Source organism: Heterodontus francisci, chromosome 7 (assembly GCF_036365525.1).
Source record: "Heterodontus francisci isolate sHetFra1 chromosome 7, sHetFra1.hap1, whole genome shotgun sequence".
Lineage (NCBI taxonomy): Eukaryota > Metazoa > Chordata > Chondrichthyes > Heterodontiformes > Heterodontidae > Heterodontus > Heterodontus francisci.
The window spans coordinates 15,906,947-15,924,326 of NC_090377.1; the positions used below are offsets into that span (position 1 = coordinate 15,906,947).

Sequence of the window (17,380 nt, forward strand, 5' to 3'; positions counted from 1 at the left end):
ACTGGTTAGGCCTCAGCTGGAGTATTGTGTCCAATTCTGGGCACCACACTATGGGAAGGATATCAAGGCCTTGAAGAGGGCACAGAGGAGATTTACTGGACTGGTACCAGGGCTGAGGGACTTTAGTAATGCGGACAGACTAGTGGAACTGGGATTATTCTCTTTAGAGTAAAGAAGATTAAGGGGAGATTAACCGAGATGTTCAAATTTATGACATTTTTGATAAAGTAAATAGAAATTATTTCCCCAGGCAGGAGGGTCGGTAACCAGGGGACACAGATTTCAGTTAATTGACAAAAGAACCAGGGAGGAGATGAGGAGAATATATTTTACATTCTGATGAAGGGTGACTGACCTGAAACGTTAACTCTGCTTCTCTCTCCACGGATGCTGCCGGACCTGCTGAGTATTTCCAGCACTTTTTGTTTTTATTTATTTTACGTTACTAGTTGTTGTGATCTGGAACTCGCTGCCTGAAAGGACGGTGAAAGCAGACTCAATAGTAACTTTCAAAAGGGAATTGGATAAATACTAGAAAATGAAAAATTTGCAGGGATATGGGGAAGGCGCAGGAGGGGCTGATATTAATTGCATAGCTCTTTAAAAGAGTTGGCACAGATTTAATGGGCCAAATGGCCTTTTTTCTGTGCTGTATGGTTCTATGGTGAAGGAATCCAGAACAAAGGAGCAGAATCTTAAAATTACAGCTAGGCCATTTAGAAGAGTTATTCGGAAGCAAATTTTTCAAATAAAGGATAGTGGAAACCTGGAGCCCTGCTGAAAAGATTGTGGATACTTTTTTTTAGTCATTTGCAGAATATGAGCATCACTGGCAAGGCCATCATTTATTGGCCATCCCTAGTTGCCCTTGAGAAAATCCAACTAAGTAATTTGTTAGGTAATTTTAACAGCATTTAAGAGTCAACCACATTGCTGTGGGTCTGGAGTCACATGTAGGCCAGACTGGGCAAGGACAGCAGATTTCCTTCCCTAAAGGGCATTAGTGAACCAGATGGGCTTTTACAACAATCCAGTAGTTTTCTTTGCATGATCACTATTACTAACTTTTTAATTCTAGATTTTATTTAATTAATTGAATTGTAATGCCCCAGCTGTTGTGGGGGGATTTGAACTCAGATTTCTGGATTATTAGGTCTAGTAATATAACCACCATGCTACCATATCAAGCCAGGGGACCATTGGCATTTTCAAGACTGAGATGGATAGATTTTTATTGGGTAAGATTATCAAGGGATATGGAGTTGAGATAGAGATGAGTTATGATCTGATTGAATGGCGGTATAGTCTTGATTGGACAAATGGTCTACTCCTGTTCCAAATGTTCAAACACTCAGATAGTTCCAGTTTTTGATGCTCCATTATCTGCTGCTGTTTGAGTGTCTCCTGTGCTGTTGGAGAAAGTACTAGTGCAAGTTTGCAGGATGTTGAACAGTGGAATGACTGTGAGTGATAGGCCTGGCATCAGGTGGCAGGACCGTATCTCCAACACAGAAGTCCTCGAGGCGGCCAACATCCCCAGCTTATACACACTACTGAGTCAGCGGCGCTTGAGATGGCTTGGCCATGTGAGCCGCATGGAAGATGGCAGGATCCCCAAAGACACATTGTACAGCGAGCTCGCCACTGGTATCAGACCCACCGGCCGTCCATGTCTCCGCTTTAAAGACGTCTGCAAACGCGACATGAAATCCTGTGACATTGATCACAAGTCGTGGGAGTCAGTTCCCAGTGTTCGCCAGAGCTGGCGGGCAGCCATAAAGGCGGGGCTAAAGTGTGGCGAGTCGAAGAGACTTAGTAGTTGGCAGGAAAAAAGATAGAGGCGCAAGGGGAGAGCCAACTGTGTAACAGCCCCGACAAACAAATTTCTCTGCAGCACCTGTGGAAGAGTCTGTCACTCTAGAATTGGCCTTTATAGCCACTCCAGGCGCTGCTTCACAAACCACTGACCACATCCAGGCGCTTACCCATTGTCTCTCGAGATAAGGAGGCCAAAGAAGATAGGCCTGTGGAAATCCTGGCGTTTCTGGCATTTTCTCACGGGATGGCAGCAGAATGAACATGGCGGTTGAGCAGTAATAAGAAAAGACAATTGTCTGACCCTTATGTAAAGGCCAGCACGAAGTAAGGGTGGCAACCTAAATGGGCAGTTGGTGAGTGAACACAGGATTGCTTTAAGACACTTGTGCCTGTGCTGCACCTGAAATATGGGGTATTTTAAAATGCCGAAGAAAAAGTCATGCTAAGTGTATGAAAATTATTGAGTAGGCTGCATTTATAAGTGTTTTTCTTTCATAAGGATGTCAAGGCCAGTGAAAGGTGCAATAATAATTCAATAGGATAATACTCAGAGAATGTGAGACGTCAGTTTGAGGAGAAACAAGGTCTCATTTTACTGGAATATGGAATGCTAAAGGGAGATCTGAGGGAGGTGGTCAAAATTATGAGGGATTTTGATAAGGTTAATGAAGAAAACTGATTTTCACTGGTCAGAGTCGGTAATTAGAAAGTATAAATTCAAGGTTATCACCAAAAGTACAAAGTGAAGCTTAGAAGATTGTTTTTTTTACCCCAAGGGCTTTAAGGAATGCCTGACCAGAAACAGCACTGGGAGCAGAATCCATAATCGCTATTAAAAGGGAAGTGGATTTGAAAAAGGAAAGTTTAATAGGTTGTAAGGAAATGGCAGAGAAGTGGAGCTCCTCAAAGAGTGGCCTGCAGAGACAGGATGGGCCGAATGACCTCCTACTATGCTGTAAAATTATGTGGAATTCACGGCACTCCTTTACTGGTCCAATTGGCACTGTTCTATCTGGACAACGGCAACATCCCAAGGTGCTTCACAGGAGGGTATCAGACAGAATTTGACACCAAGCCACACAGAGATATTAGGTCAGCTGACCAAAAATTTGGCCAAAGAGGTCGGTTTTAAGGGGTGTCTTAAAGGAGGAGAGAGAAGCGGAAATGTTTAGGGGAGGGAATTCCAGAGCTTAGGGTCCAGGCAGCTGAAGGCACGGCCCCCAGTGATGATGAAAATCAGGGATGCACACGAGGCCAGAATTAGGAGGAGAGCAGATATCTCAGAGATTTGTGGGGCTGGAGGAGATTGGGAGAGGTCGAGGCCATGAGGAGATTTGAAAATCGGGGATGCAGATTTTAACACCAAGCTCTGCGATTTGCGTTGGTGCTTTACAAGTGAGCTGAGCCTTTCTGACGAGGAGATCCTGCCAGATTCCAGGCAGCTGAACATAATGATGAGTTTATAAAATCTAGCAGCCTTTGCATGGGCCTCAAAACTGACCTGGGGTGCGCACTGGTCTTCAACACAGCCTGACTATTAAATTATCCAGTAGCCGTAAAAACGAAAAGGTGACCAAAGGGAGTAAGAAAGGTGTCTGGTTGAGCTGAGAAGATGGGGGTAGGGGGGAGTGCGGCCCTGGTGTAACGGTCACGACTAAGGGAAGTGGCTGTGATGTATAATTCAGCCCATTCTATTCCTGGCCTCTGCACAGCAAACTGTGAAGCTCTCAGCCAGAATGCCATCAGGCTTTGTGAATGTAGGAGAGGGACGGAGTCACATTGATGGGCGAAATAGAGCAGTGAGCCACAGGCAGCCTGGTCTGAGGAACACCAAGAGGGAATGACTTCAATGAGATTCCAGTTTGTTGTAACTGTAAACAGTTTAAAATGCTGAGTAGTAAACTTCAGTTCCGAAACTCCATGATAGAGGAAGGTGGCCATCTATCTGTATTATTATTTAGAAGAAAGTAATTCTTTTTCCTTGAAAGAGGAGAGCTATTGAACATTTCTGTGACAAGGTAAGAGATGGAAATTTTTGGAAATAGCAGCAATATCAGACAAACCAGCTCCGTTCTTCAACGACAAACCTGCATTTATATAGCGCCTTTAATGTTGTAAAATGTCCCAAGGTGCTTCACAGGAGCATAATCAGACAAAAAGATTGATACCACGTGAAAGAAGGGGACATTGGGACAGGTGGTCAAGCTTGGCGGGTTTTAAGGTTTGTCTTGCAAGAGGATCTAATGGAGGACAGGCCGAGAGGTTTCGGGAGGGAATTCCGGAGCTTAGGGACTAGGCAGCTGAAGCCACAGTCTCCAGTGGCAGGGGGCAAGGAGTGGGGATGTGCAAGAGGCCAGAGTTGGGGAGATCTCGGAAGATTGTGGAGCTGGAGGAGGTGGCAGAAATAAGGGGGCATAAGGCAACTGATCCGTAAACTGGGACAGGATTACAATATCTGGCTGAGTTTCAGTGCATTGACTCTGCATTACAAACGCCCGCTGTCGATTGCTCCTTTCATAAGCGACACAGCCCAACCTCAGACTCTGAGCAGCTGATATCCCTCCATCTGCTATTTGTAGCGCACAAGTTAAGCTACTTCAATGTGTGTTTTATTAACGCAGTTGAAGTCAAAGTGCTAATTAAATGCGCTTAAGAATAGCACAGAAGAATTTTCCAACCATTCAGCGGACTGTAGTTTAAACAAATTCATTTAAGTAGGAGCAATCCACTAGCTTCATTGTATTGTGGATAATGACTGCTTTTGTGGAATACAGCCTAATATAATGCAGGGAGAACACTAGATCTGCTTTGAACAATATTTTAACAGCAAACACTTTGAATATGGGGAGGCGGTGGCATACTAGACTAGTAATCCAGAGCCCCAGACTAATGCTATGGGGATATGGGTTTGAATCCCACCACGGCAGATGGTGCAATTTAAATTTAATTAATAAATCTGGAATTAGAAAGCTAGTCTATTGGTGATCATGGAACCATTGTCGATTGTTATCCCTTTAGGGATAAAGGAAGGAAATCTGCCGTCCTGACCTGGTCTGGCTACGTGTGACTCCAGACCCACAGCAAGCCACTCAGTTGTGTCAAACCACTGAAAAGCCTTATGAAACTGGCTGGACCACCCGGCATCGACCTAAGCACCTGAAACGACAGCAGCAAACCCAGCCCCGTCGATCCTGCAAAGTTCCCTTTATTAATACCTGGGGGCTTGTGCCAAAATTGGGAGAGCTGTCCCACAGACTAGTCAAGCAACAGTCTGACATAGTCATGATCCTAGAATCATACATTGCAGACAATGTCCCAGACACCACCATCATCATCCCCGAGTATGTCCTGTCCCACTGGCAGGACAGACCCAGCAGAGGTGGCGGCACAGTGGTATACAATCAGCTGGGAGTTCTCAACATCGACTCTAGACCCCATGAAGTCTCATGGCATCAGGCCAAACGTGGTCAAGGAAACCTCCTGCCTACAGCCTCCACCCCCCCCCCCCCCACTACCTCGGCTGATGAATCAGTACTTCCCCATGTTGAACACCAATTGGAAGAAGCACTGAGGGTAGCAAGGGCACAGAATGTACTCTGGGTGGGGTACTTCAATGTCTGTCACCAAGAGTGGCTCGGTAGCACCACTACTGGCCATCTCTACTGGGTCTCCCCAGCGTAGAGCAAACAGCATTGTGAGTAGCGAATCCAGTCTACTAAATTGAGAGGTGTATACATAAATCGCTGCTTCACCTGGAAGGAGCGTTTGGGGCCTTTTTAAAAGCAGAAGCGGTTTAGAAACTTCTAAAGGTGAGGTTTTATCTTTGCACTGTCACGAAGCAGAAGAAGCATTCAGCAAAATCGTTGGCAAATTGAGGTCCAGCTTCTGTGACAAATGTTTAATATCCCGATACCTAAGGGAGCCCTCGCTAAAGCTGCTTTGTTGATCTGGGCACTTGAGCCCTGACCAGGACAGTCTGATGGGGTTAAAATCTCTTCTGCCTGCTGCCTGGTAAGGGTTCTGATGTGGAATGGGGGTTTTGGAAGTCTAAACTTGGTTCCTGGCTGGTATAGATTCACAGTGTTCCAGGAGACAAAAGGCCATTGTCTGATCCACAGCACTCTGAACACACCTCAACTTCTCAATTTAAGTACAAACAAAAAATGCTGGTGGGGAGAAAAATAAACTAGAGCTAATGTTTCAGGTCACTGACCTTTCACCCCGTCGTACTCATCTTTTTGTCCTCCCAGCATCTAAGGTTTGCACCTCCAATGCAGGAGGCGCTGTAGTGGTATACAACACAGCATTGCTTTGTCCTGCCTCGCGCTAAGGCCTACCGCTTCCCAAAAGTTGGCCTTTGTAATGGCGGCCTTATCCTTTCTCCCGATTGGCAGCCTCTTTCCTCTGTGCCTGGGCTCCTGCTCCTGATCATCGTCCAGCTGTTCCTGTTGACATTGAGTGAGGGCAGGAGCAGCCTCCAATTGTCATGCACCCACCCCATGGTCGAATTTCCTCAGGGTTTCAGCCACTTCCAGGTTGTCCCAAGGCAAAATCTTTCCCCGTCCCTGGACCTGGCCAATGATGGGGACTCTCTTGATTGGATATTCTTACTAACCCCAGGTTCAGTCGGCTTATTGATGGAGAGAATGCCGAGGGAGATGTGAATTGATACATTTTGGTCAGAAGGATGGTGGGAGGTAATATAAACTAAATGGTACAATTTTAAAGGGGGAGCACTAACCTGGGGTGCACGCGCCCAAATCTTTGAAGGTGGCAAGATAAGTTGAGAAGGCTTTTTTTAAAAACTATGGGATCCTTGGTTTATTAGTAGAGGCACATCTTAATGCTGCATCCCCTAATATGATGGGCAAGGGAGGATCGAGGGGGGGGAATTATTAAATTGGTAAAAATGTCAAACCTGATCATTTATCATTCTCTGGTCTTAAAAAAGAGAAAGAGGGAAGCAGAACAGGAGAGAGATGGACACAGAAGGTAAGGCAAAGACAGAGAGGCCAGGCAGGAGAGAGAGAGAAATGAAAGAGAAAAGCAAACTAGATGAGGAGAGAAAGAGACGGACAATCACGAGAGGAGCGAGCGAGCATCAACACAGCACAAAGACAAGAGGGGCACGGAAGAGCAACCATATCCTGTGACTTACTGCGCGTGGGAGATCTGATGGTTTTATATATAAAGAACTCTTGTGTCTACTATGCATCAGTTACAACAAAAAAACTTGCATTTATATAACGCCTTTCATGACCACAGGATATCCCTAAGTATTTTACAGCCAATGAAGTACCTTTGAAGTGTGGTTATGGATTTAAAGTAGAAAACACAGCAGCCAATGTACACAGAGCAAGCTCCCACAAACAGCAACGCGATGATGACCAGTATATCTTTTTTAGACAGCTATCCATATCTTAACGCATCAAGTCCCATTCCCCTATCACCCCTGTGCCGTCTGACCAATATGCTCCCGGTCAAGCAACGCATTGATTTTAAAACTCTCATTCTTGCTTTCAAATCCCCCCATGGCCTCACTCCTCCCTATCTCTGTCATCTCCTCCAGCCCCACAACCCTCCAAGATATCTGTACTCCTCTAATTCTGGTTTCTTGTGCATACCTGATTTTAATTGCTCCACCATTGGCGGCCACACCTTCAGTTGCCGAGGCCCCAAGCTCTGGAATATCCTCCCTAAACCTCTCTGCTTCTCCGCCTTGTTTTTCTCCTTTATGAAACTGCTTAAAACATACATCTTTGGTCATCTGACCTAATATCTCCTTTTGTGGCTCGATGCCATACTTTGTTTCATAATGCCCCTGGAAAGCACCTTGAGACGTTTTATTAAGTTAAAGGCGCTATATGAAGATAAGTTGTTGCTGTTGTTGTTGGATAAATATTGCCCTAGACACCGGGGATAATGCCCCTGCTCTTCTTCAAAAGAGTGCCATGGGATTTTTTACATCGACCCAAAAGGGCAGACAGGGTCTCAGTTTAACATCTCGTCCAAAAGACAGCATTACCTCAGAACTAGTACGGGAGTGTCAGTCTAGATTTTTATGCAGGGGTGGGGGGGGAACCCTCCTAATTGGGCCCTCTGTGGTCCATAAAGGGGCTCCCCGACAGCAATGGCTATCCCTGGGGACACATCCTCTCTGCCCTCACCAAGCAATAGCACCCTCCCCCCCACCTCGCTAGGGCCTGCCTGACTGGTCCTGGCGACCCCGCCCCCCCCCCCCACCACACCTCCACTTCCACCTCCACCAGTCCCCCTTCTCTCAACTCACCTCCTTCTGATGGCATCCTCTCGGCTGGTTGCAGTCCCAGCAGTGGCCACCGCTCCCAGTGGAGCTGCTGAGACTGAAGAGCTGCCAGCCCTCTGATTGGCCAGCAGCTCCTGGAGGTGGGCTCTTGACCTCTAAAGTGTCAAGGCAGGTCTTGGGGAGTCTTTGCAATCCACGTGGTAAAACAACCGACAGCGACTCATTGCCCAGTCTGCGCCGCTCCCAAGTCTCTCTTCCTTCGAAACCAATGAGATATTTTTTGAAATGCGGTCACTGCTGCCATGTAGGGATGCACAGCAACCAGTAGCGCACAGCAAAATTCCACAGGCAGCGCCAAGGTAATGACTGGATCATCTGTTTTTTATTCCTATTGGTTGAGAGATATATATCGGCCAGGACACCCGGAACAACACCCCTGCTCTTAAGAACATAAGCAAAAGGTGCAGCGGTAGGCTATTTGGCCACTTGGGTCTGCTCTGCCATTCAGTAGGATCATAGCTGATCTTCTACCTCAAGTCCATTTTCCCACCCTATCCCCATATCCCTTGATTGACTCCGTATCCAAAAATCTATCGATCTCTGTCTTGAATATACTTAATGACTGAAAAGTTCCAAAGAATAACAGCACTCCCAAGAAATTTCTTCTCTTAGTTCTAAATGACCGACCACGTATCCTGAGTCAGTGACCTTGTGTTCTAGACTCTCCAGCCAGGGGAAAGAACCTCTCAGTGTCTACCCTGTCAAATCCCCTAAGAATGTTTCAGTCTGCCGGTTATAACCTATTAATGCAAGCAATGATTGTTTGTCACTGAATTTTCCTAAAATAGAATGGATTCTGCAAATGGCGCGGAAAATGTCCTTATATATATTTTTTTTAACTAGTGCGAGGCAATGTTTTTGTTAGTTGGCATGATAGAAGCCAGCTGTTCCCCAGCCAGTAATGCACTTCAGAAGATCTGCTGTTGACAGTTCTGCTAATGCGTAGGAATGGGCTCCAGCACTAAAACTTCTCCATGCACAGACCAAAGCAACAGCAGCAATAAAACCACTGAGCTCACTGGTGGATAATCATTGAGTTCTGCAAGCAAAGTCTCAGCAATCCGCACCTCTGTCCTGCCTCCTACCAAGGCTGTCGGAGGCTTTAATGCTGTTCGTATATTTTTAGCCTCCATTGACTGCTTACTGGAACCAGTCTCGTTTGCTCTCAAGCAGCCAGTAAAAAAAGAAAAAGACTTGTATTTATATAGCATCGTTCATAGGGTTGGGGGTTGGTTAGTTCTGTTGCCTAGACAGCTAGAGTGTGATGCAGAAAGATGCTAAAAACACAGGTTCAATCCCCATGCCAGCTGTGGTAGTTTCCCCCATGCTTGAGGAGTGGTACCCCTCAAGCTATACATTACCACCTGTCTCTCCCTATGCCTATGGTCCTTTGGGACTACAGCCAGAACAACAGCTACCAAATGTTTACAGCCAATAAAGTACTTTTGCAATGTTGTCACTGTTGTAATGTAGGGAAACTCAGCAACCTATTTGCAAACATCAAGGACCCATTAACAGCAACGTGATAATGACCCGTGCATCTGTTTTTTTTTGTGATGTTGATTGATGGATAAATATCAACCAGGCCATTGGGGATAACTCCCCTGTTCTTCTTCGAAATAATGCCATGGGATCTTTTACACCCAGCTGAGAGGGCAGACAGTGCCTTGGTTTAACGTCTCATCGGAAAAGCAGCACCTCCAACATTGCAGCACTCCCTCAGTACTGCACTGGGATTGTTAGCCAGTCTCTGACTGGGATCTGAAACCCAAAGCCTTCTGAACTCAGAGGTGAGATTACTACCCACTGTTGAAAATGACCAGATCATCTGTTTCTGTGACGTTGGTTGAAGAATAAATATCAGCCCAGGTCACTGGGGAAAACTCTCCCGCTCTTCTTCGAAATAGTGCCATAGAATCTCTTACGTCCACCTGAGAGGATTAGGTGACACCGACCTTGGTTTTTGAAAACCTGCAGATGTGGGAAGGCAGGAACTTTAGGGAAATGGGCCACTTCTGTGGGAATGCAGTAATAACCTTTCCAATAAAGCTTCATCTTAAATTGATTCAGTGTGACAATCTGTACATACACCTTGGCAGTCAAGCATCACATGGCAGCCAGATTCCTTCAAGCCTGGCTTTGTCACAAATCCACGAGACAGCAGGCTGCTCAGAGCCGACTTCTTAAGCTGCAGTTATTTCTGGAAATCGATACGAGACCGTGTTTAAAAGCTGAAGCAGATGGGACTGTAGCTCGTGATGGTTTTGGAGGTGTTCTCTTTTGGTCTCGTTTACCTATTGTGAAGGTCAATTGCAATTCATCCCGACAGCCAAAGCTTGAAGCTCCTCTCCCGCCACTGCTACAGGGATGGGACAGCTCCTAACAAATGTCATACAGTACCTTCAGCTGCCTAGGCCCTAAACTAGGGAATTCACTACCTCAATCTCTCCGTCTCTCTTCCCCTTTAAAAGGCTGCTTAAAACCTACCTCTTTGACCAAGCGTTTGGTCAATGTTCCTAAATGTCTCATTGGCTGGGGGTCAAATCTTGTCCAATTACACACCCGTTAGGGGTCTGGGACGTTTTACTAGATCAAAGGCGCTATATAAATACAAGTTATTGTTGTGTCTTTATAGCGTTTTACAGCCAATGAAGGATGTTTTGAACTGGCTCACTGATTGTTAATGCCACAGCCAATGTGCGCACATCAATCTCCCTCAAAAAGCAATATGATAATGACAAAATAAGCTGTTTAGGTTCTGGTTGAGGGATAAATATTGACACACAAGGGACAACTCCCCTGCTCTTCTTGGAAAACCTTCAGTACTGCACAGGGACTATCAGACAATCGAGTCTCCGGGTGCGACTTCTACCGTCTGACTCCGAGGCAAGAGTGCTACCCAGTGAGCTACAGCTGACAACAAGAAAAGACATTCCAACCCATTATGATGCAAATGCTTATTAGCCCCTGAGATTATGGAATGATGCAGCACAGAACGAGGCCATTCGGCCCATTGAGCCAGTGATGAAATAACAAATCCCCTAGTGTCTCCTGTCGTCCTGGCTACCAATTTATACAGCATTAATATAACTTCTCTGAATGATTTCATCCTTTGGGCCTTTCTCTTTAAACCTAGCACTTGAAGGCATCTATTTTCCAGATCATGTCTGTGGAAAAATAATCCAACACATCTCAAAATTGGCTTAGCCCAAGTCTGCTAATATACTGCATCGCTGACATTCTCCGCTAGCTCAGCCTACGGGATAGGAGGACTTTGCAAGTCACTTACCTTGTGGGTTGTGCTTTCCTGTTTCTTTGATGTTCCTATCTACCAAAATACAGCAAAAGAAGCCCACATCCGGTGCAAAAGTTCGAGAAGCTGCGTCAGTCTGGAATTTTTCACTGCAACCATTGCTGGCCAGCACATTATGTAAACTCCAGAACTCTGCTGCTTGTATCCTAACACGCACCAAATCTCACTCACCCATCACTCCTGTGCTTGCTGATCTACATTGTCCCCCGGTCCAGCAATGCCTCAATTTTAAAATTCTCATCCTTGTTTTCAAATCCCTCCGTGACATCGCCCTTCCCTATCTCTGTAACATCCTCCAACCCTACAACTCTCCAAGTTTTCTGCACTCCTCCAATCCTGGCTATTTGTGCATCCTCGATTTTCATCACTCCACTATTGGCTCCGGAAGCTCTGGAATTCCCTCCCTAAACCTCTCTCTCTCTCCTTTAATATGTTCCTTAAAACTTACCTTTTTGACCAAGCTTTTGGCCATCCAGCTAGCATCTTCTCATGTGGCTTGGTGCCAAATTTTGTTTGATAATTGCTCCTGTAAATTCATTATATAAATTCAACTTGTTGCTATTGTTACAAATGACCGGATTAGTGGTGTCAGCTGTGGCACTCTAGCCTCTGAGTCAGAGGTATCTGGACTCAAGCCCCACTCCAGGGACCTCAGCATCCAATCTAGGTGAAGTACTGAGGGAGTGCTGCATTGTTGGAGGTACCGTCTTTCGGATCATATGTTAAACCGAGGCCCTGTCTGCCATCTCAGTTGGGCGAGAAAGATCCCATGGCGGGGGCAGTTCTACCTGATGCCTCGATTTATCGCTCAAGCAACATCAGTGAGAAACATTATAATATTGGGTCATGCTCCCCATTGCTGTTTGTGGGATCTTGCTATGCTTAAATTGTTGCTGCTTTTCCAACATTAGTTCATTGGCTGTAAAGCATTTTGGAATGTCCTTAGGTTTTGAAAGGTGCTATATAAATGCACGTCTTCTCTTTCTTTATATGATCAGAGTGAACCTTTAAATTTTCAAAGCTGTGGTTGGATAGATTGACCTGCACTAGTTGCAAAGTTGACTTTTTCCTCCTAATGTAGATCCCTGTAAAACACAGGGAGAGGTCTTTTAAATGGAACTAAATGTACTTCATGGAATTTATTGAGATAGTATGATTAGAACTATTTTGTAGCTGTATGCTAGAATGTCGACAGCGCCTTCTGGAAGCTTCTATCTATGCTTCATTGGTTCAGATCCTCTCCATTACCAGTTAAACATGTGTAAAAATTATTTCCGTCAGAATGTGTAACATTTTCCATTCCGTATTAAATAAACAAAGTTCTTATCAAATTGGATGTTAACAAGAGGAATTAAATCATTGAGCTCTGTTTGCATTAGAGGATAACTTCACCATTTTCTATCATATTTTAACATTAAGCCCCCTTATTCTGCATTTCCCAACCAGAAGAAATAAAGAACTTGCATTTATATAGAGCCTTCACAACCTTAGGCTTTCCTAAAGCACATTACACCCGAGGAAGTGCTTTTTTGAAGTATAATCAATGTTGTAATGCAGGAAATTCAGCAATCAATTTGTGCACAGCAAGTTCCCATAAACAACAATGTGATAATTGAGCAAATACAACAACAACAACATGCATTTATAAAGTGATTTTAACGTAGCAAAATTTGACAGTGTTCCAAGTAAGGAGATATGAGAGATGACCAAAAGCTTGGTCAAAGAGGTTGGCTTTTTGAGCATCTTAAAGGAGGAGAGTCTTAATGACAATACAATAGCAAAATACCGTGGATTCTGTAAACCTGCAATAAATGCAGAAAATGCTGGAAATACTCTGCAGGTCTGGCAGCATCGTTGGGGAGAGGAACAGCGTTAATGGGCAGGATTTTCCCACGGGTATCGCGACCCCGATGACAGGACCACCTGGGGTTCCCGAGGCCACACTTGCCGGGAGCCAGACCAGCAGAGCTATTTTCCCCGAGGCGAGCTCCAGATGCTGCTGTCAAATTGCCGGCGGTGCCGCAAAATCACCCCTAATTATGACCTTAACTTTTTAAATTGCCTGCCTGCCTCCACTTCCCAGGGCGCTCCTGGAAAACATCCCGACATGGCTCCCCCCTATTTACCCAGCACCCTCCCATCCCCCACCTCCGCTCCCACTACCACGGGGCCAGATAACTAATGTTTCTGGTCACTGACTTTTCGTTGGAACTGGAAAACGTGAGAGATGCAACAGGTTTTCAACAAGTACAGAGGCAGGGATAAGAGAGAAGGGAGGAAAAGAACAAAAGGGAGGGTCTGTGATAGGGTTGAAAGCAGGAGAGATTAAACAACAAAAGGTGATGGTAATGGGACAGGTAAAGAAACAAAAGATGGGTGTAAAGGAGGTGTAAACCTCTGAGTCTCCCTAGCCGGTCAGCCATCATGAACTACCGGGTACAAGGGAACAGCCATAAGAGGTGAAAAAGCAATACTGCGATGAAATTTCTGCTGCAAAGACACTTGTCTTGGAGAAGAGTGCAGTGTTGCAGCCTCGTTTTAACTTTAAAATTAGAGATAGGCTGTTCAGGGGTGATGGAAGGAAGCATTTCTTCATACAAAGGGTAGTGGAAATCTAGAACTCACTCCCCCAAAATGCTGTTGAGGCTGGGAGTCAATGAAAATTTCCAAACCGAGGTCAATAGATTTTCGTTAGGCAAATGTTAGAGAAACTTGTAAGCCTGTTTGTGAAGAAGACACTGAGACTAGGATGATTAGGTGGAGACTGTTTATTGCTTGCCATAGAGCTTACTTCAACACTGCTAACAACACCCAGCCAGTCGTGGCCAGCGCTTTATATATACATCTTACATTGAACCAATCAACGCCTGTTCACCCTATTAACTTTAACTACTTGGTATTTAAAATCCATTAACTATTAGACACCAACAGCAAGGACAGTAAGGGCCATGGAGTAAAGTGGGGAAGTGGAGTTAAGATGCAGATCTGCCATGATCTATTTGAATGGAGGGGCAGGCGTGAGGGGCTAATGGGCCTCCTTCTGTTCCTATGTTGGCATGACTGTAAAATTATTATTTTTAATCCACAGTTCAAAAACAAAGTTGAAAATGATAAAAAGCCAACTGAGTGTGGTTACACAGCAGGGAACTTCACCTCATAAATCAAACCATGCTAACTTTTGCGGCACAAGAAAACTCAACAGCTCTGCTTCTGATTGTTCCAGGAAAAGATATCCAGGAAACATTGACCCTTGAATTAACTTTAACTCAGTGCTGGGACATCAGATGCAAAGGAGATGCTATACACCACTATTCTATCATCACTCCTTTGGTGGAAGCCATTCTAATGGCAAGAGGCCACCTTGCCCCTTCTCACTCCAACCATGCTGATCTCCCTTTGGCCCCTTCACCTAGGTTGCTCAGTGCACAGGCTATATACACTCTCCCTTTCAATAAATGTAAAGTGGACTGGAGTATAAAAGTAGGGATGTCTTGCTACAACTATACAAGGAATTGGTGAGACCACACCCTCGAGTACTGCGTACAGTTTTGGTCTCCTTATTTAAGTAGGGATATATTTACATTGGAGGCAGTTCAGGGAAGGTTCACTAGGTTGATTCCAGGGATGAAGGAGTTGACTTATGAGGAAAGGTTGAGCAGGTTGGGTCTATACTCATTGGAGTTTAGAAGATTGAGAGGTGATCTTATTGAAACATATAAGATTCTGAGGGGGCTTGACAGGGTAGATGCTGAGAGGAAGTTTCCCCTCTTGGGGGAGTCTAGAACTAGGGGGAACAGTTTCAAAACACAAAGCGACTTCTGACAACGCAGTCCAGTGCCGACGTCAACAGAGCGCTCCAAACTTCGCACATGCGTAGAATGGACTCTTGCTGTCAGTGTGGTGCTGCGCATGCGCAGCCTACGTCAGCACCTGGCTCGCCAGGACAAATTTGCAGATTGCAACGTCTGATCACCGCTTGCTCCCCGCCTCGCCACTTCTCCCCACTCAGCCGCTCGCTTCCGTTTCACCACCCCCACTACCTAACTTTGGGCCACTCGCTCCTGGCCTTGCCACTTCCTCCCCTCTGCTTCCCTGCTCCCTCCCGCTTCTGCTTCCCGCTTCTTCCCGCGATCGCCGCCTTTCTTCCCCACACAGGGGAAGTGGGGGAGCGAGAGAGTGACGTGATAGGCAGGGGAGGGGAGGGAGACTGTGAGCGGGAGGGAGCAGGGAGCAGAGGGAATGAAGCGGCGAGGCCGGGGGCGAGTGGCCCAAGGTGGGGGGATGGTGGTGAAACGGGGAGCGAGTGGCTGAGGGGAGAAGTGGCAAGGTGTGGAGCATGCGGCGAGCAGATGAGAGCGGGAGGCAGAGGCGAGAAGCTTGGTGGCAGGAGGGTAAGGGCTACTGTTGGCAGTGGAATGGAGGCGGCAATAACAGCCACTGTGGGCATTTGGGTTTCATTTGTTTTTGTTTTTGTGATAAATTGAGCAGCGCCATCTTTACTACTGTCAACGGCCAAAAACGTCGCAGTCAGTGACGTTTCAGTGCATGAGGCTACATTTGCGCATGTGCAAGCACTGCGCCACCTAGTGGTTGCGTTGTCAGCAAATGCAGCCTTCAAAATAAGGGGCCTCCCATTTAAGACTGAGATGGGGAGGAATTTCTTGTCTTTGAGAGTCGTTAATCTTTGGCATTCTGTACCCAAGGGAGCAGTGGCGGCTGGGTCAATGAATATATTCAAGGCTGAGTTAGACAGATTTTTGATCTACAGGAAAGTCAAGGGTTATGGGGGCAGGCAGGAAAGGAGAGTTAGGCCACAATCTGATCAGCCATGATCTTATTGAATGGCAGAGCAGGTTCGAAGGGCCAAATGGCCTACTCCTGCATCTATTTCTTAAGTTCTTTTCTGTGCTGGTGAAGCACAAAAACTTTGGACCCTTTCCCTGAATGTGCCACTGTAAACTCTACATCTCCCCAACAAAAACGTCACAGTTCAACACTCAGATATATCCCTTTTTTTTTTCTTCTTTATTCATTCTTGAGATAGGGGTGTTGTTGGGAAGGCCCTAGTAGAACTTCAGGCCACTTCAAAGGGCAGATAAGAGTCAAACCATGTTGGTATGGAGTCGGGGGTGACCTTTTGTCAATGCTGCTCTGATGAAGAGTCCCCACTTGAAACATTGGCCCTAATTCTCCAGTGGGAATGACAGTGAAACTGTCAGTGCTCACCGTCATTAGTCCACTGAGACTGACAGCAACCTTGGGAGCCCGCACATGCGCAGAATAATGCGGAAATCCACAATTTGCTGTCAGTGTTCTAAGCTCCGCCAGAGGGTGTACTTAGGTGCCCCAGAGTGCAATCCCGAAGCAATCAATGAATTGATGAAAACTTCCAGTGTTACGCTGTTAGTCTCGCTGTGAAAACTCTTGAAAAAAATTACATCTTGCTGAATGAGGTGTAACTGAGTTTTTAATGGTGTGTGAAGTTCATACTTACTGCTGAATAGCCTCAATGGCCCTGAAAAGCTAATTTTGTATTTGTGAAATGTCAAATTTCTCCATTATGATAAAAAAAATTGCATAGTTTTAATTTTTTTAAAGATTGTTTACGATATTTTAGTTTCTATCTTAATCCAGCCATAATTATTTAGTTCGCTGTCTGAAAAGTGAAGGATAATCAGTGTTTGTAATTTCCTGGTTTGTTGTCTGTGAGAATGTTTTAATGTAATTGGCTGCTTAGCCTATCTGACGATATCACTGCTGCTGCACCCCTGGAGATTCTCTTGACTTGGTGCCAGCTTCAAACTGGCATTGGGAAAGGGGAAATCTACACCACAGAAATTGCTAGATCTTTCTGGACCACTCTCTTTGAGGTCAGCAGTGAGTGCCATCACTTGACTGCAAAATCCAATCCAATAGCACACATT

General features: G+C 45.6%; 1 protein-coding gene across 4 annotated transcripts in view; it reads left to right on the forward strand.

The window, feature by feature from the left end:
- adcy5 (adenylate cyclase 5) overlaps window positions 1-17,380 on the forward strand; it is a 481,143-nt gene that overhangs the window by 314,056 nt on the left and 149,707 nt on the right. The window lies entirely within an intron of this gene.